The sequence below is a fragment of the Pongo abelii genome, chromosome X, assembly GCF_028885655.2.
Source record: "Pongo abelii isolate AG06213 chromosome X, NHGRI_mPonAbe1-v2.0_pri, whole genome shotgun sequence".
Classification (NCBI taxonomy): domain Eukaryota; kingdom Metazoa; phylum Chordata; class Mammalia; order Primates; family Hominidae; genus Pongo; species Pongo abelii.
The window spans coordinates 100,286,683-100,303,765 of NC_072008.2; the positions used below are offsets into that span (position 1 = coordinate 100,286,683).

At 33.3% G+C, this 17,083-nt stretch overlaps 1 pseudogene; it reads left to right on the forward strand.

The window, feature by feature from the left end:
* The first annotated feature begins 311 nt into the window (after positions 1 to 311).
* On the forward strand, positions 312 to 763 carry LOC112131003 (ADP-ribosylation factor-like protein 5A; annotated as a pseudogene).
* The last annotated feature ends 16,320 nt before the right edge of the window (positions 764 to 17,083 follow it).

A 17,083-nucleotide genomic window follows, 5' to 3' on the forward strand; every position in this document is an offset into this window, starting at 1 on the left:
TCAATAATGAATAGAACAACCAGGCAGAAGTTTAATAGGAAAAGAGAGGAGGAGCTGGGGGAGGAGGGTGACCCGCGAGGCTCCTTGCAGACAGCGCGGCGGCGATGCCTGCGAGCCAGGCCAGTGCCGCGGCGGCAGCGGCGGGGCCTCGCGCGTGGCGGGGCGGCCTGAGCTTCGGCCTCCCTCTGTTTCCCTAGAAGCGGGCCCGCGGCCAGTGCGGAAGCAGCAGCAGAGGCGGAGGCTCCAGGGCGTCTCTTTCCTCCCGCTCAGCCTGAGCCAGAGGAGGCCAGGCGGCCCGAGTGTCTGGAGGGGGGGTCCACTGCCTGAGAATGGGAATTCTCTTCACCGGAATATGGAGACTGTTCAATCACCAGGAGCACAAAGTTATCTTTGTTGGGCTGGGTAATGCAGGGAAAACTACCATCCTTTACCAATTTTTGTAATAGTTGTTGTGGACAGTACAGACAGAGAGAGGATTTGTAACTAGAAAAGAACTCTATAAAATGTTAGCACATGAGGATCTAAGAAAAGCTGGATTGCTGATTTTTGCTAATAACCAAGATGTTAAAGAATGCATGACTGTAGCAGAAATCTCCCAGTTTTTGAAGCTAACTTCTATTAAAGATCACCAGTGGCATATCCAGGCATGTTGTGCTCTAACTGGCGAGGGATTGTGGCAAGGACTTGAATGGATGATGTCATGACATAAGATTAGATGATCTCTGCTGACCTCTTCTCATAGACTTTGTATAAATGAAGTGCTGGACTTAGTACCTGAGAGCTGCAAAAGTTAATGGTTTATATATATTTAAAATAAACTGATTTAAACATTTGCTATAAGAAGAAAAATTAGGACCACTTATTTGAAAACAAAGACAAAGTCTCACCTTCCAGTGTGCTTTCTCAGTAGTTTTTTCCAAAGTAAGTAATTAAAGCTGTTATTGACATATTTCTCATAATGAATCCTCTCAGGACATTGTGTAGCCTGTGGTAAGTACAAAGGGAGAGGAAGACATTTTGAATTTTAAGAGCTTTGTTATCAGTATAACCCTCCCTAGTTGAATGTTGTTTTTTTCTTGTTCCATGAAGTCAAAATACAAATCAGCACAGATATTCAGTTTCCAATATTTTAAAATGTAATGCTACTTATGAAAAGTATTTGACTTAAGGTTGTGTGTGTAATGTGTATATACCTCAAGTCCAAGTTAATGGCTTTGATTTATGTTCTAAAGAAAAACAACACAAATATTAATAATATCCTTAGTTATAAACATAATGAAATATGTATTGGCATTGGCATTAAATGCCATTTTATACTTTCTCCCTATGTTCTCTGTGTTGTACTAACCAACCTCTCAAATCATCGAGCTGCTCGTTTAAAAAAAAAAAAAAAAGGAAAAGGAAAAAGCGTGACATTGTGTATTGATTTTTTGTTGTTGACCAAAATCACACAAATGGAAACATGTAATTCAACAGAGTGGGAGAGCTATCAGATTCTTGGCTTAGTATTACTAATGGGCAGGATTGTACAATGAGCAACTATCCGATTATTCCTTTCAATGGTTCTTATGGCATCTAAATTACTGAATAAATTATTAATTTATTAATCAGTGAATCATAAATTATGACTAAAATTATCAAATGAATTCTCATCATTAATTGAAAACTGTTGTGTGAAACCTGTCTACCCAGAAAAGTAACATTCTATGAATACTGTTAAACAACTTAGCTATATTATTTTTAAGTACTAAATTATATGTCAAGCAGTTAAAGTGAATTTCAGAGTAAAAGTAAGGCATGTTTCTGAGCAACATTGATAATTTCTTAATTTGCAAATTTCTTCTTTCTTATTTTGGTACTTGGAATATAGTGTGAGATTTTTTATTTCTAAATTTGTTGTATCTTTTATTACATAAATGCATTGCTTGACAATTATAAAATGCAAGTGTTTTTTGAATGATTTTAGGAATTTGGCTTAAAAATTAAAAAAAAGAAAAGAGAGGTTTAGAACAACACTATAGACTAATGTACATATATAGAATACTCCACATAACAACAGCAGAATAAATATTTTTTCTGAAATAAACACAGAACACGTTAGTACACAAACTAGTCTTGATAAATTAAAGAGACTGAAATCATACAACATATGACAATGGAACAAAACAATAAATCAATAGCAGATGGAAAACTATAAAATATCCAAATATATAGAAACTAAACAATACACTGTTAACTAACCAATGAATTAATACAAATAAGAGAAATTGGAAATATCTTGAGACAAAAGACCATGGAAACACGACATATAAAAACCCATGGGATTTAGCAAAAGCAAAGCAAAACAGAAAATTAATAACTCCAAACAATTACAATAAAGAGAAAAAAGTTCTCAAATTAAAAATCTAACTCTATACCTTAAAAACGTAGAATGAAAAAAAGTAACTTTAAAGTCCACAGAAGGAAATGAAAAAGATTAGAGTAGTGGTAAATAGCATAGAGAATACAAAGTCAGTAAAGAAAATCAATGAAACGAAGAGTTAATTCTTCAAAAAGTGAGCAGAATTTAACAATTTCTAGCAGAATTGATTAAGAAAAAAAGAGACAAGGCTCAACCAAAACAAAAAATGAAAAAGAGGACATTACTACCTTTTAACAGAAATAAAAAGGATTATAAGAGTGTACTATGAACAATTGTACACCAGCAAATTAGGTAATCTAAATGAAATAGATGAATTCATAGAAACATACAACATATCAAGAATCTGTTATAAAGAAATTGAAATATTGAATAGAACTGTAATTAATGAGGATAGCATTAGGAGTTACTAAATATAAAGTGAATTAACAATAAAAAATTCCCACAATGAAAAGTTAAAAACAAAATGGCTTCATTGATAAATTTTAACAAACTTTTACAAAAAGTTTAATGGAAATTCTCAAACTCTTCCAAAAAAAGTATGAATAGAAAAACTTTCTAACTCATTCTATTAGGCCAGCATTACCCAGATAATAATGCTAGACAAAAACACTAGAAGAAAAGAAAACTACAGACCCATCCCCCTTATGAATATTAATGTAAAATCATGACTAAAGCACTTGCTAAATGAATTATCAGCATATTAAAAGAATTAAACACCAAGGCCAAGTGGAATTTATTTCTGGAATGCAAGGATGGCTCAATATTCAAAACTCATTCACTATAATAATACCACGTTAACAGAGTAAAAGAGAGAAAAAACCCATAATTATCTAAATTGATGCAGAAAAATCATTTGACATAATTCTACACCTTGCATGGTAAGCTATTTAAGCAAATTCAAAATAAGAGGAAATTGCCTCAACATAATAAAAATCATATATGGAAAACATATGGCTAACATCATATGTAATATAAATAAGTGAAACCTTTTCCTGTAAGGTAAAGACTAAGACAGGAATATTCACTTTCACCACTTGTATTCATTAGAGTACTGGAAGTCCCAAACAGAGTAATTAGGCAATAAAAGATTTAAAAGGCATCCAAATTTAAAAGGAAGATGTGAAATTATATCTGCTTTTAGACAACATGATCTTATATGTAGAAGACCTCAAAGGTTTAACAAATGAAACAAACAAACAAACAAAAACTTGTTTAGAGCTAATAAATAAATTCTGCAAATTTTGGGGATGCAAAATGAACAGACAATAATCAGTTACCTTTCTATACTCTAATATTAAACAATTCCAAGAGAAAATTGAGAATAATACTTCATCAGCCAAAGCATAAACAGAATAAAACAGCTAGCAAAAAAAGTTAACCAAGAAGGCAAAAGACTTGTACACTGAAAACTACAAAACATTGTTAGAGTTATAAAAAATTCCTGATTTCAAAACTTACTACAAAACTTTAGTAATCGAAACAGTGTAGTGCTGCCATAAAAACAGACCTATGGATAAATGAAATATAGAACCCCAAAACAAACCTTCTATTAAAATCTAACAATTTTCCCTATGAGTGCCAAAGTCATTCGATGGGGGAAATGACAGGTTATTTTTAAATAAATAGTATTGGAAAGTTTGAAGACCCTTAGGAAGAATCTCTAGGGGAATCAATAAGCTGGACTTTATTAAAATTTAAAACATTTCTCAGCTAAAGATCTTGTCAAGGGAATTAGAAGACAAGCCACAGATTGAAACTACTTACAAAAGAAACTATTACAATAAGGAATGATTATCCAAAATATACAAAAATCTCTTAAAACTCAACCATAAGAAAATAAGCAATCTGATTTAAAAATAGGCAAAACACATGGACATCACACCACAGATGGAAAACAGGCATACAAAAATATGCTCAATATCAAATGTTATTACAGAATTTCAAATTAAGACAACAATGAAATACCACTATATACCAATTAGAATGACTAAAATCCAGAACTCTGAAAAGAGAAAATTCTGTCAAGGATGTGGAGTAACAGGAACCCTTGTTCATAGCTGGTGGGAATGTGAAATAGTACAGAAGCTTTGGAAGACATTTTGGCAGTTTCTTACAAGACTAAACAAACTCTTATTATATGATCCAGCAATCCTACTACTTGGTATTTATCCAAAAGTGTTGAAAACGTATGCTGACACAAAAATCTGCCTGCAGATGTTTATAGCAGCTTTATTCATAATTATCAAAACTTAGAGGCAACAAGATTGTCCTTCAGTAGGTAAATGGATAAATAAACTGTGGCATGTCCAGATAATGGAATATCATTTAGTGCTATGCATAAATTAGCTTTCATAGAATGAAAAGTCACAGTAGAATCTTAAATGCATATTGCTAAGAAAAAGAAGTAAATGTAAAAAGGCTGCGTACTGTCTGATTCCAACTATATGACATTTTGAAAGGAGAAAAATTATGTAGAGAGTAAAATGATTAGTGGTTGTTGGGGATTGTGGTGATGAAATGATTAATAGCCAGAACACAGAGGATTTTTATGGCAGTAAAATAATTCTGCATAATGCTATCATGGTAGTTATATTAATATATTTTTGAAAACCCATACAATGTACGCCATGTAAACCATGGTCATTTGATGATAAGGATGTATAAATATAGGCTAATAAGGTGTAAAAAAATAGCACTTTGGTGCAGGATGTTGATAGTGAGAAAGGTTGATCATTATTGGTGACAAGAGGTATATAGTACCTACCACCTAATCTTGCTATCAACCTAAGACTGCTCTAAAAAGTGTAGTTTATTAATTCTACAAAAGTCATTAGACAAAGTGTACATTTGAAAGCAACAATTTACTGCACAGAAAAGACAGGCAAAATATCTATAATATTCAGAAATTGTTAATGAGATGAAAAGAAGAAGGCACAAAATAATAGAAGAAAATGTAGAGAAGCTATAAACAGTGATAATAATTTGTTTGCCCATTAGTGGTCAGATTAATATAGGCTCAAATTGTAAATGGTCAGGTCTAGGTACATGGTTTGATATAGTGTCTCTGAAATTCCATTCTGAATTTAGCCAGAGGAAGAAAGGATTTAAAAAGTGACCCAAGATCCATTTCTCTCCTGTTCCAGAGAGAAGACTCAGAAAAATAATTGAGGAATGTCAACAGATATTATTTTTTAAAAAGTTGTGGTATTAGATCCAAATATCTGAGCAGAGATAAATAAATGTCATTAGTAAAACTTCTAGGTAGAAATAATTTTGATTGTTTAATAAACAGCTTTCTTCAAAATTTAGCAGGTCTCTTTGATTATTCTGCTGTGACCTGTATAGATGCAAAAGCTTTTGGAGATGATGAATTTGACAATTAAAACAAAATATAATTACACACAAACCACATATACATACACAAACATACATCATATATGCTATGAATTACATATGTAAATACATACTCATACATATATACCTATATATGATGTGAATTTGTGTATGACCTGGACAATTTTAAACTCTCAAGTAGTCATGCAACTATTTTAAAACCTGGAAATTAAAAATTGTTTAATACTTAGATGAAATAAGTGTTGAATAGATAAAGGGTGGTTTTCTTTCTTTAAATAGTGATTCTATATCCAACATCAATTATAGTCTAAATTTCAAAATGAATATGTGCTTTTTTCGTAATGTTTTTCCCATTTTTAATTTTCTTAGTTTCACCAATTTTTCAAGGCATTGTCTATCTTATAATTTCTCACATATTATGCTCATTTTTATCTTTTGATAATTTCTCATATTTGACTATTTTTTCTCTTCTGTATTATATATTCCTTAATACAATATACATTTAGAACATTATACTTCTGATTATTTAGTCAGATAGCTCTTCTTCCTCAAAGCATACAAGAATGTAATTTGCGAGTAGACTTGAACACCAAAAAACTAGTTAATGCAGAATTTCCTCTGAAAACTAAATGTTTATAAAGTGAAGGCTTATGCTAGTAAATTTAAACTCCAAGACTAGCACATTTCACAGGAAAAATGTTTAAATTTTATTTAATAGCTAGATGCATATTTCGAGTTATTTCTAGTTTTTTAGTGAATTTGATTTAATTGAGAGAAAATGACAAATTTTCTTTTTATGTGTGATAGCTAGAAGTGACAATTCAACACATAGCAATAATGATACTATAGGCTCTTCAGCTAGGAATCATAGAATAGCAGAGAAGGAAGCTTTCATTTATGCCAAGATAATTTCACCTCCTCACAGAAAATATTTATTCTGTCAAGCTTACCTAGTTTATATACAGAACTAAAAACTTATCTAATTAAAATGAATTAATAAGTTTTTTTCTATTCATTAAAAGAGATTCCTAAAAAGAACTATGTTCAAGAGAAAATTATTCCTACCCAATTCAAGAGCTAATGAAAATGCAAAGCTTTTGATTTCACTCCTTTGAGCTGTCAGAAGTGACAGAATGATGAGGCATATGATTCACAAACAGCATCAAACTGGGCTCCAAAATAAAACTGGCTGTTCCCTGGAATATACATAAATTAGTGTTTGATATTACACAGAATAAATTCAATAATGAAAGGCATTCCAAAAATCATAACAGTGAAAACACTTATGAAAAACGCCAGTCAAATTTGCAATTAGGATTGCACATCCTCCTTGAAATACATGCAATTCACAATTGTGCTTAAAATATAGCAAATTGTTTTCTTTGATTGAAGTAAGGTGCCAAATTGAAATCGCAAGAGTAAGGTGCCAAACTGAAATAGCCAGTTGCAAAATGTGAGTTCTCCTCAATATGACAGTGGAAATGAAGGGAATGGAAACATAATTTAAAAAGAGGGTTCGTGAAATTTACACACTAACCAAAACTGGCAACATTTAATCTTCAGAAATTAAATACAATTGGCTCTACTATGAGACACAATATTTTTGCTGAAGTCTACAGTAAAAACAATTTTCTACTAAAAACATATTGATGTAACTTTTCATATTCAAAGACTATGTCATTTTCAAAAGTATTCTGGCAAAAATACAATTTTTTCCTAAGGAAAGCACAGTCATGTAGAGGTGATAATATGCAGTATCTCTCAAATGCCAAGAATTTTAAAAATCTAATGCAATTCCTGAAATAGAAAAAAATTACTTGCCAAATTTGAATTATCAAATTGGTTTAATTGACTAAACTACCCCAAACAAGAATGTTGCGAGAAAAATTTAGGCAGAATATGAGGGATTCTGTAATGTTAAGTAAGATACCTGAGCAAGTAGAGAACATAATTATAGTGGAAACATTTGTCAGTGATGGCAATTTAAATGTGTACTCCACTCGTCTGAAATATTAAAATTCAAAAATTAAAAATACGTGAAGCTTCAACCTTAAACTAGTAAGAAGAGTACAAATTAAACACATAGTAAATAGAAGAAATGAAATAATATGGATCATTATGGAAACTAATAAAATAGAAAACAGGAAAAAATGGTATAGAAAATCAATGAAACCAAAAGCTATTTTTAAGATCAATAAATCTGATCAAATTATAGCAAGACTGATCAGAGAAAAAATACATATGATATAACTTGCCAATATCAGGGAGTGAGAAGATAGCAAGAAAATAGGAATATTAAAAATATAAGATAATATGATTAACACATTTCTGGCAAAAATGACAACTTACATGAAATAGGTAAATTATTTGAAAGACACAAACTAACAAGACAAATCAAGAAGAAACAGATAAAGTGAATAGCACTATATTTACAAGAGATATTAAATTTTTAGCTAATTCTCCAAAATACTTCCGTTCTTATTTTATTTAACATTATGATTTCCAGTTCCATTTATATTGTTGCAAATGACTGAATCTCATTCTTATTTGTAATTAAATAGTATCCTATTGTGAATCTTTACCACATTTTATTTATCCATTCACCTTTTTTTATTTTGATGAACACATACATTACTTGCAAATCTTCGCTATCATAAGCAGTCTTGCAACAAACATAGAAGTGCAGATATCTCTTTGATATACTGATTTTCTTGTTTGGGAGTACACCCATGGGATTGCTGGATTATATACTAGCACAATTTTTAGTTATTTGAATAACCTCCAAACTTTTCTCCATAGTAGTTTTATTAATTTACCTTCCCACCAACAGTGTAAAAGGGTTTTTTTTTTCTTTTTCTCCACATCCTCATCAGCATTTGTTATTGCCTGATTTTTAGATATAAGCCATTTTAACTGGGGTAAGAAAATATTTTATTTTAGTTTTGATTTGCATTTCTCTGATGATCAATGATGTTGAGCACCTTTTCATATGCCTGTGTCTCATTTGTATGTCTTCTTTTGAGAAATGTCCATTCAAATATTTTGCCCATATTTGATCACATTATTAGATTTTTTCCTATAGAGTTGTTGGAGCTCCTTATATATTCTGCATATTTATTCCTTATTAGATGGGTAGTTTATCAATATTTTCTCCCATTCTGTGGATTGTCTCCTCACTTTGTTGATTGTATCCTTTACTATGTGGAAGCTTTTCACTTCATGTGATACCAGTTGTCTATTTTTGTTTGGTTGCCTGTATTTATGGGGTATTGCTCAATAAATTTTTGCCTGTACCAGTGTCTTGGAGATTTTCCCTCATGTTTTATTGTAGTGGTTTCATTGTTTGGGATCTAGATTTAAATATTTAATCCATTTTGATTTGATTTTTCTATATGGAGATAGATAGGGGTCGAGTTTCAGTCTTCTGCATATGGATATCCATTTTCCCAACACTATTTATTAAAGAGACTGTCTTTTCCCAGTGTATGTTCTTGGCACTTTTGTCAAAAACAAGTGCACTGTAGGTGTATGGATTTATTTGTGGGTTCTCTATTCAGTTACATTGGTCTATGTTTCTGTTTTTTTTTATGACAATAGCATGCTGTTTTGCTTAGTATAGTTCCATAGTATAATTTTAAGTAGGGCAGTATAATTCCTCCAGTTGTGTTATTTTTCCTTAGGATAGCATTGTCTATTCTCAGTGTTTTGTGGTTCTTTATGAATTTTAGTTTTTTTTCTATTTCTGTGAAGCATATAATAGGTATTCTAACAGGAATTGAATTGAATCATAGATAGCCATGGACCATACTAACATTTTAACAATATTAATTTTTTCCAATGAATGGACATGAAATATTTTTCTGCTTTTTGGTGTCCTCTTCAATTTTTTTTACTAGTGTTTGACGGTTTTTTTATTATTTTTACATGACAGTTTTCATTATAGAGATTTGTTTCACTTTTTTGGGTAATCCCTAAATAGTTAATATAATGTGTGGCTATTGTAGGTGGGGTGACTTTTTTTTACTTCATTTTTATAGTGTTCACTGTTGGCATATAAAAATGCTCCTGACTTTTCTATGTTGCTTTTGTATTCTGCAATTTTACTGAATTTGCAGTAGTTTTCTTGTTGAGTCTTCAGCCTTTTCCAAATATAAGATTATATCATCTGCAACCAAGGGTAATTTGACTTTTTCCTTTTCTAATTGTATGCCCTTAATATTGTTCTCTTGTTTGATTACTCTAACTAGAACTTCCAATGCTATGTTGAATAACAGTGGTGACGTTGGGCAACCTTGTCATGTTCCAGATCTCAGAGGAAAGGCTTTCAGTTTTTGTCATCAAGTATAATTCTACCTGTGGATTTCTTATATAGGCTTTTATTATGTTGAGGGTTTGTTCTTTCTATCCCGTTTTTTGAAGGTTTTTATCATGAAATAATGTTGGATAGTATCAAATGCTTTTTTAGCATCAATTGAAATGGTCTCATGGCTATTATCCTATATTCTGTTTATGTAATGTATCAAATTGATTGATTTCATATTTTGAACCATTCTTACATCAAAGGCATAAATTACACTTGGCCATCATAAATGATATTTCTAATATATTGTTTAATTTGTTTAGATAGTATTTCATTTAAAATTTTTTGCATAAATATTCATCAGATATTTTGGCCTTTAACTTTTTTGTTGTTGTTGTTAAGTGTCTTCATCTGGTTTTGGTATCAGGGTAATACTGGCCTCATATAGTAAGTTTGGAAATACTCCCTCCTCATTTATTTCTCAGAATAGCCTAGTAGGGTTGGTATTAGTGCTTCTTTAAATGTTTCATAGAATTCAGCATTGAAGCCATCAGGTCTTGGGCCTTCTGCTACCAGGAGGCTTTTTAATAGGGCTTCAATCTCATTACTTGATATCAGTTTTGTCAAGTTTTAGATTTTTTCATTGTTCATCCTTGGTAGGTTGTATTTATTTAGGAATTTGTTCATTTCTTTTAGATTTTCCAATTTATTGAAATATAGTTGCTCACAGTGGCCACTAATAATCCTTTGAATTTCTGCAATATCAGTTATAATGTCTCCTTTTTTATTTCTGATTTTATTAGTTCCTTTCTGGTTTTTTGCTGTTGTTGTTGTTAGTCTGTCTAAAGATTTGCCAATTGTTTTAATTTTTCAAAAAAACCAACTATTTTTTATTGGTCTTTTGTATTTTTATTTCAATTTCATTTTTCTGCTGTTACTTATTATTTTTTTCTTCTAGTATTTTTGGATTTGGTTTCCTCTTGCTTTTCTAATTTTTTAAGATGTATTGTTAGATGGTTCATTTGAAGTTTTTCCTCTTGTTTAATGTAGGCACTTACAGACATAAACTTCCCTCTTAGTACTACTGGTTTTGCTGTATTCCATAGGTTTTGGTATGTTGTTATAATTGTTATTTGTTTCTAGAAATTGTTCAATTTTCTTCTTAATTTCTTTTTTCTCTACTTGTCATTCAGTAGCATACTTTTGATTTTTATGTATTTATATGGTTTCCAAAATTCTTCTTGTTTAAAATTATTAGTTTTATTCCATTGTGGTCAGAGATTATGCCCAATATTATTTCAATGCTTTTAATGTTTTAGGACTTGTTTTGTTACTTGTGGTCTATCCATGAGAATGATCCATGTGTTGAGAAAAATAAAGTGTATTCCACAGCTATTGGATAAAAATTTCTGTAAATATCTATTCTAGTCATTTGGTCAACAGTGAAGATGAAGTCTTATGATTCTTTTTTGGTTTTCTTTATGAAAGATCTGTCCAATGATGAAAATATGGTGTTGAAGTCTTTAGCTATTATTGTATTGGAGCCTATTACTCCCTTTATCTCTAATAATATTTGCTTTTTATATCTGAGAATCCAGTGTTGAATGCATATGTATGTAAAATTGCTATATTGTCTTGCTTCATTGACCCTTGTATCATTAGACAATGACCATCTTGGTCTCTGATAGTTTTTGCCTTGCAATATAGCTTGACTGAGATAAGTATAGCAACTCTTGCCCTTCATCCCTTTATTTGCAGTCTACCTAAGTCTTTATAGTCAAACTGTATTTCTTTTAGGCAACACATCAATGATTCTTGTTCTTTTATCTATTTAGACAGTCTGTGCATTTTATTGGAGAGTTTAGTTCATTTATATTTAATGTTATGATTGATAAGTATGGACTTACTCTTTCCATTTTCTTCTTTGTTTTCTGATTGTTTTGTGGTCTTCTCTTCCTACTTTCTATTCTTTCTGTCTTCCTCTAGTGCAGATGATTTTTCTGGTGATATGAGTTAGCTTATTGCTTTTTATTTTTTATGTATCTATCATATGTCTTTTTTGTTTAAAGTTACCATGTGGCTTACAAACACTACTTTATATCCCACTATTTTTACCTGATAACAACAACACTGTTTGCATAAAAAAATCAATCTAAAAAGAAACTATAAAAATTCTATACCTTAACTTTGTCCCTGTGCTTTTTAACTTTTTGTTGTTTTTATTTATTTCTTATTGTATTGACTGTGCCTTGAAAAGTTGTTGTAGTTATTTTATTTTTGATTGGTTTATTCTTTAGTCTTTCTACTTAGGATAAGAGACATTTATACACTACAGTTCCAATGTTATAATATTCTGTATTTTTTGTAGTCATTATCACCAGGGAGTTTTGTACCTTCAGGTAATTATTTATTGCTCATTAATATTCTGGTTTTCTGATTGAAGTACTTCATTTAGAATTTCTTATAATACAGATCTGGTATTAACAAAATCCCTCAGCTTTTCTTTGTCTAGGAAAGTATTTCTCATTCATGTTTAAAAAACATTTTTGCCAGATATACTATTCTACGGTAACAGATTTTTATTCCTTCAGCACTTTAAATATGTTGTGCCTTTCTCTCCAGGTTTGTAAAGTTTCCACTGAAAAGTCTACTGCCCAACTTACTGGAGCACCATTGTATGCTATTTGTTTATTTTCTTTTGGTGCATTTAGAACTCTTTCCTTGTCCTTAATATTTAGGAATTTAATTAAAAGTTTTGAAGTGCTCTTCTTTTGATTAAATCTGCTTGGTGTTCTATAAGCTTCTTATACTTTGATATTAATATCTTTTTCTAGATTTGGCAAGTTTTGTGTTATTATCCCTTTGAATAAGCTTTCTACCCCTATGTTTATCACTACCTCCTTTTTAAGGACAATAACTTTTAGATTTGCCATTTTGTGGTTGTTTTCTAGATCTTGAAGGTGTACTTCATTGCTTTTTATTCTTTTTGCTTTTGTCTCCTTTTACTATGTATTTTTAAATAGCTTGTTTTCAAACTTACTATTTCTTTCTTCTGCTTGAGCAATTCGGTTATTAAAGGACTCAGGCATTCTTCTGTATGCCATTGCATCTTATAGCTCAAGTATTGCTGCTTGATTCTTTTTAATTATAATTATTTATTTGTTAAATTTATCTGATGGGATTCTGAATAGCTTCTTTGTGTTACTTCGAATTTCCTTTGTTTCCTCAACGCTACTATTTTCAATTCTCTGGACATATCTTTTTCTTATATCCAGGATTGATCCCTGGTGCCTTACTTAGTGCATTGGGTGACATCACGTTTTTCTGAATGGCACTGATGCTAGTAAATGTTCTTTGGTGTCTGGGCATTGTAGAGTTAGGTGTTTATTGTGGTATTCACTGCATGGGCTTGTTTGTAGTTATTCTTCTTGGAAATGCTTTCCAGATATTTGAAAGGACTTGAGTGCTGTAATTTAAGCTGTATCTACTTTAGGGGTCATTCCAATCCCAGTAATGCTCTGGTTCTTGCAGACTCTTAGAGGTACCACCTTGATGGTCTTGGACAAGATTGGGAAGAATTCTCTGAATTACCGGAGCATGACTCTTGTTCTCTTTCCTTACTTTCTCCAAAACAGAGTCTCTCTCTCTTTCTATTCTGAGCCATCTGAAGCTACAGTTGAAGTGACACAAGCATTCATGTAGCCTCCACTGCTATAACTGTGCTTGATGAGAACTGAAGCCTGCACAGCACTGGGTCTCACGCATGGCCTGCTGTAACTGCTCCCTGGCTACTGCTTATGTTTGCTGAAGGCTCAGTAGTTCTGCAATTAGCAGGTGGCAAAGCCAGAATGGGCTCTGTACTTCTCATTAGGGTGGCAAGATTTCCTAGGTCCCTGGTAGGTCCAGAGGTGCTGGAAGTCAGAGACTAGAGTAAAACCTTATAATTCTCCCTGATGCTCTATTATTTTGTAGCTGAGTTGGCACTCAACTACAACATGAAGTCCTTTCCACTCTTCCATCTCCTTTCCAAAGGCAGAGGAGCACCACACCATAGTCACTGTTGCCCCAGGCCATAAGGAGTACTGCCAGATTATCATTGAGGTTTTCTTAGGGCCCAAGGCCTCTTAAGTCAGCTTGTCATAAATGCTGCCTGGATTGGGACTCACCCTTCATTTAGTGAACTTCTGGTCCAGCGTAAGTCCAGAAATGCTTTCCAAGAATCAAGTTATGGAATTTGGAACCCCAAGAGCTTGCTTGGTGCTCTAGCCTCCTGTGGTTGTGCTGGTACCTAAGGGACAAGACAAAGTCCCTTTTACTTTTACCTTTGCTTTTCACAAGCAGAAAGAGTTTTGCCACTGGTGGTAATGTGCTGAGCCTCACCTGAAGCCACCAAGTATCAGAGGCTCACCTAAGGCCTTTAACATAGCACCTGGGTATCACTGTGAGTTATTCAGAGCCTAAGAGCTCTTCAGTTAATGGGTGATAATGCTGTGAGGACTGGGTCTTTTCCTTCAAGGAAGCAGATTCCCTTTGGCCCAGTGTCTAGATATGCTGTCTGAGAGCTAGAGACTAGAACAGAGGCCTAACGAATCCGATCAGTGCCCCATTTTTCTGTGGCTGAGCTGGTATCCCAAATGCAAAAAAAGTCCTTCCAACTCTTCCCTCTCCTCTCCTCCAGTGGAAAAAAGAGGTTGCTTTTGGAGCCATGAGCTGCACAGCCTGGGGCTAGGGGAAAGGTGATTCCAGCACTCCCTTGGTTGATTCAGCTATTGTGTCAGTGTGTTGTGTGCCTCCCAGTCTGTCTCTGGGCCTAGTTCAGCACTAGGACTCACAGAATGATTGCGATTTTTATGGCTCAAACTGTTTTTCAAGTTTACTTGCAAACAAACAGTACTGTAGCCCTAGGTGGTGTGGTTTTCAGGCATTCAAGTTCAGACTGCTGGAATTGGCAATTCCCGTCTGCTAGGGCTGGTTTAAATGCTCCCTCCATTAGCTGAGTTTGGCATGGTTTTTCTTTCTGCTCTAACAGAACAGCACTGAGTTCAATGTCTCATATGTTGTGTTCTCTCTCCCTCAGTACCCAGAGATGCTCTCCACACCTCACCACTGCTGCCAGAGAGTGAAGAAGAGGTGGCATTGGTGATTAAGGACTTTTTTTTATTTCTTCAGTTCTTTCAGCAATATAAAACTAAAACCAGGTACTATAAGTAGTCACCATTAGGTACTCATGAAGGTGGTTTTTATGTGTAGATACTTGTTAACTTAGTGTCCTTGCAGAAGGAAAAGTTAGTGAAGCCTTATATTCCATCATCTTGTTCCACCTCCTAGCAGATCTCTTTTGGTTACTCTTTACATAGAATATTATTTTTTCTCTTTTTTTATTTTCAATATATTTGTGTCTTTGTTTCTAAAATATGTCTCTGTAGACAGTATATTATTGGATCTTCCTCTTTTATCAGTTCCCCTAGTCTCTGTCTTCTATTTGAATTTATTCAATTTTCATTTAAAGTAAGGTGAAAGGAAGAGATTTATGGCACTTTTCTATATGATTTTTAAGTGTTTTCCATATTGTTTGCCTTCAATTCATCAAATGACACTTTTTTATGTGTTTGATGTTTGATTGATGTTTCTTTCTAGTGTGTCTTCTTTTTATTATTTCCTCCTCATTTTGTTTTCTCTATATTTTTTAGTTGTTTTCTTGGTGAAGATTACCATTGGCATCTTAGATTTACAGTAAACTAATTTGAATGTATACCCATTTATATTCAATAGTAGACAAACACTTTGGTTTAATATAGTTTGCTTCCTTGTAGTTTACATTATTGGTATCACAAATTTTAACTTTATATATTGCATGGTTATTATTACACATGTATAGTTACCACTTGTTGAATTTTTTTAATAAGAAACTACATGGCAAAGATACTTATTCCAATAGTTACCTAGGTAGTACCTTTACTGGATGTATTTGTTCGTTCTCACACTACTATAAAGAAAGTACCTGAGACTGGGTAATTTATAAGCAAAGAAGGTTTAATTGACTCACAGTTCCACATGGCTATGAGGCCTCAGGAAATTTACAATTATGGCAGAAGGGGAAACAGGTACATATTACATGGTGGCAGGTGAGAGAGAGCAAACAAGAGTAGGAAAAACTGTCTTACAAAACCATCAGATCTTGTGAGAACTCACTCACTATTATGAGAACAGCATGGGGTAAATCACCCCCATGATCGAATCACCTCCCAGCTGGTCCCTTCCTTGATATGTGGGGATTATGAGGATTACAATTCAAGAAGAGTTTGGGGAGGGTACACAGAGCCAAACCATATTATTCTACATCTGGCCCTTCACAAATCACAAATCCTCACATTCCAAAATACACTTATGTCTTCCCCTCAGTTCCGCAAAGTCTAATCTTTGGACTGTGGAATTTTGGGTTAATGCTGAATGAGTTAAGACAAGACAAGTCTCTTCCACCTAGGAGCTTGTAAAATAAAAAGAAAGTTAGTTACTTCCAAGATACAATGAAGGTACAGGCATTGGATAAATGTTCCCATTCCAAATAGGAGTAATTGGTCAAAACAAAGAGGCTACAGGCCCCATGAAAGTCTGAAACCAACTGGGGCAGACATTAAATCTTAATGCTCCAAATAATTTCTCTTGACTCCATGTCTCACATCCACAGAACACTGATGCAAAAGGTGGGGTACTATGGCCTTGGACAGCTCTGCCCCTGTAGCTTTGCAGAATATAGCTTTCTGCCCTGGCTGCTTTCATGGCTGGTATTGAGTGTCTGTGGCTTTTCCAGGTACACAGTGCAAGCTGTCAGCAGATCTATCATTCTGGGGTCTGGAGGGCAGTGGCCCTTTTCTGTCAGCTCCACTAGGCCCCAGTGGGGACTGTGTGTAGAAGCTACAACCCCACATTTTTCCTTTGCATTGCCCTAGCAGAGGTTCCCCATGAGGGATTTGCCCCTGCAGAAGACTTCTGCCTGGTCATTCAGG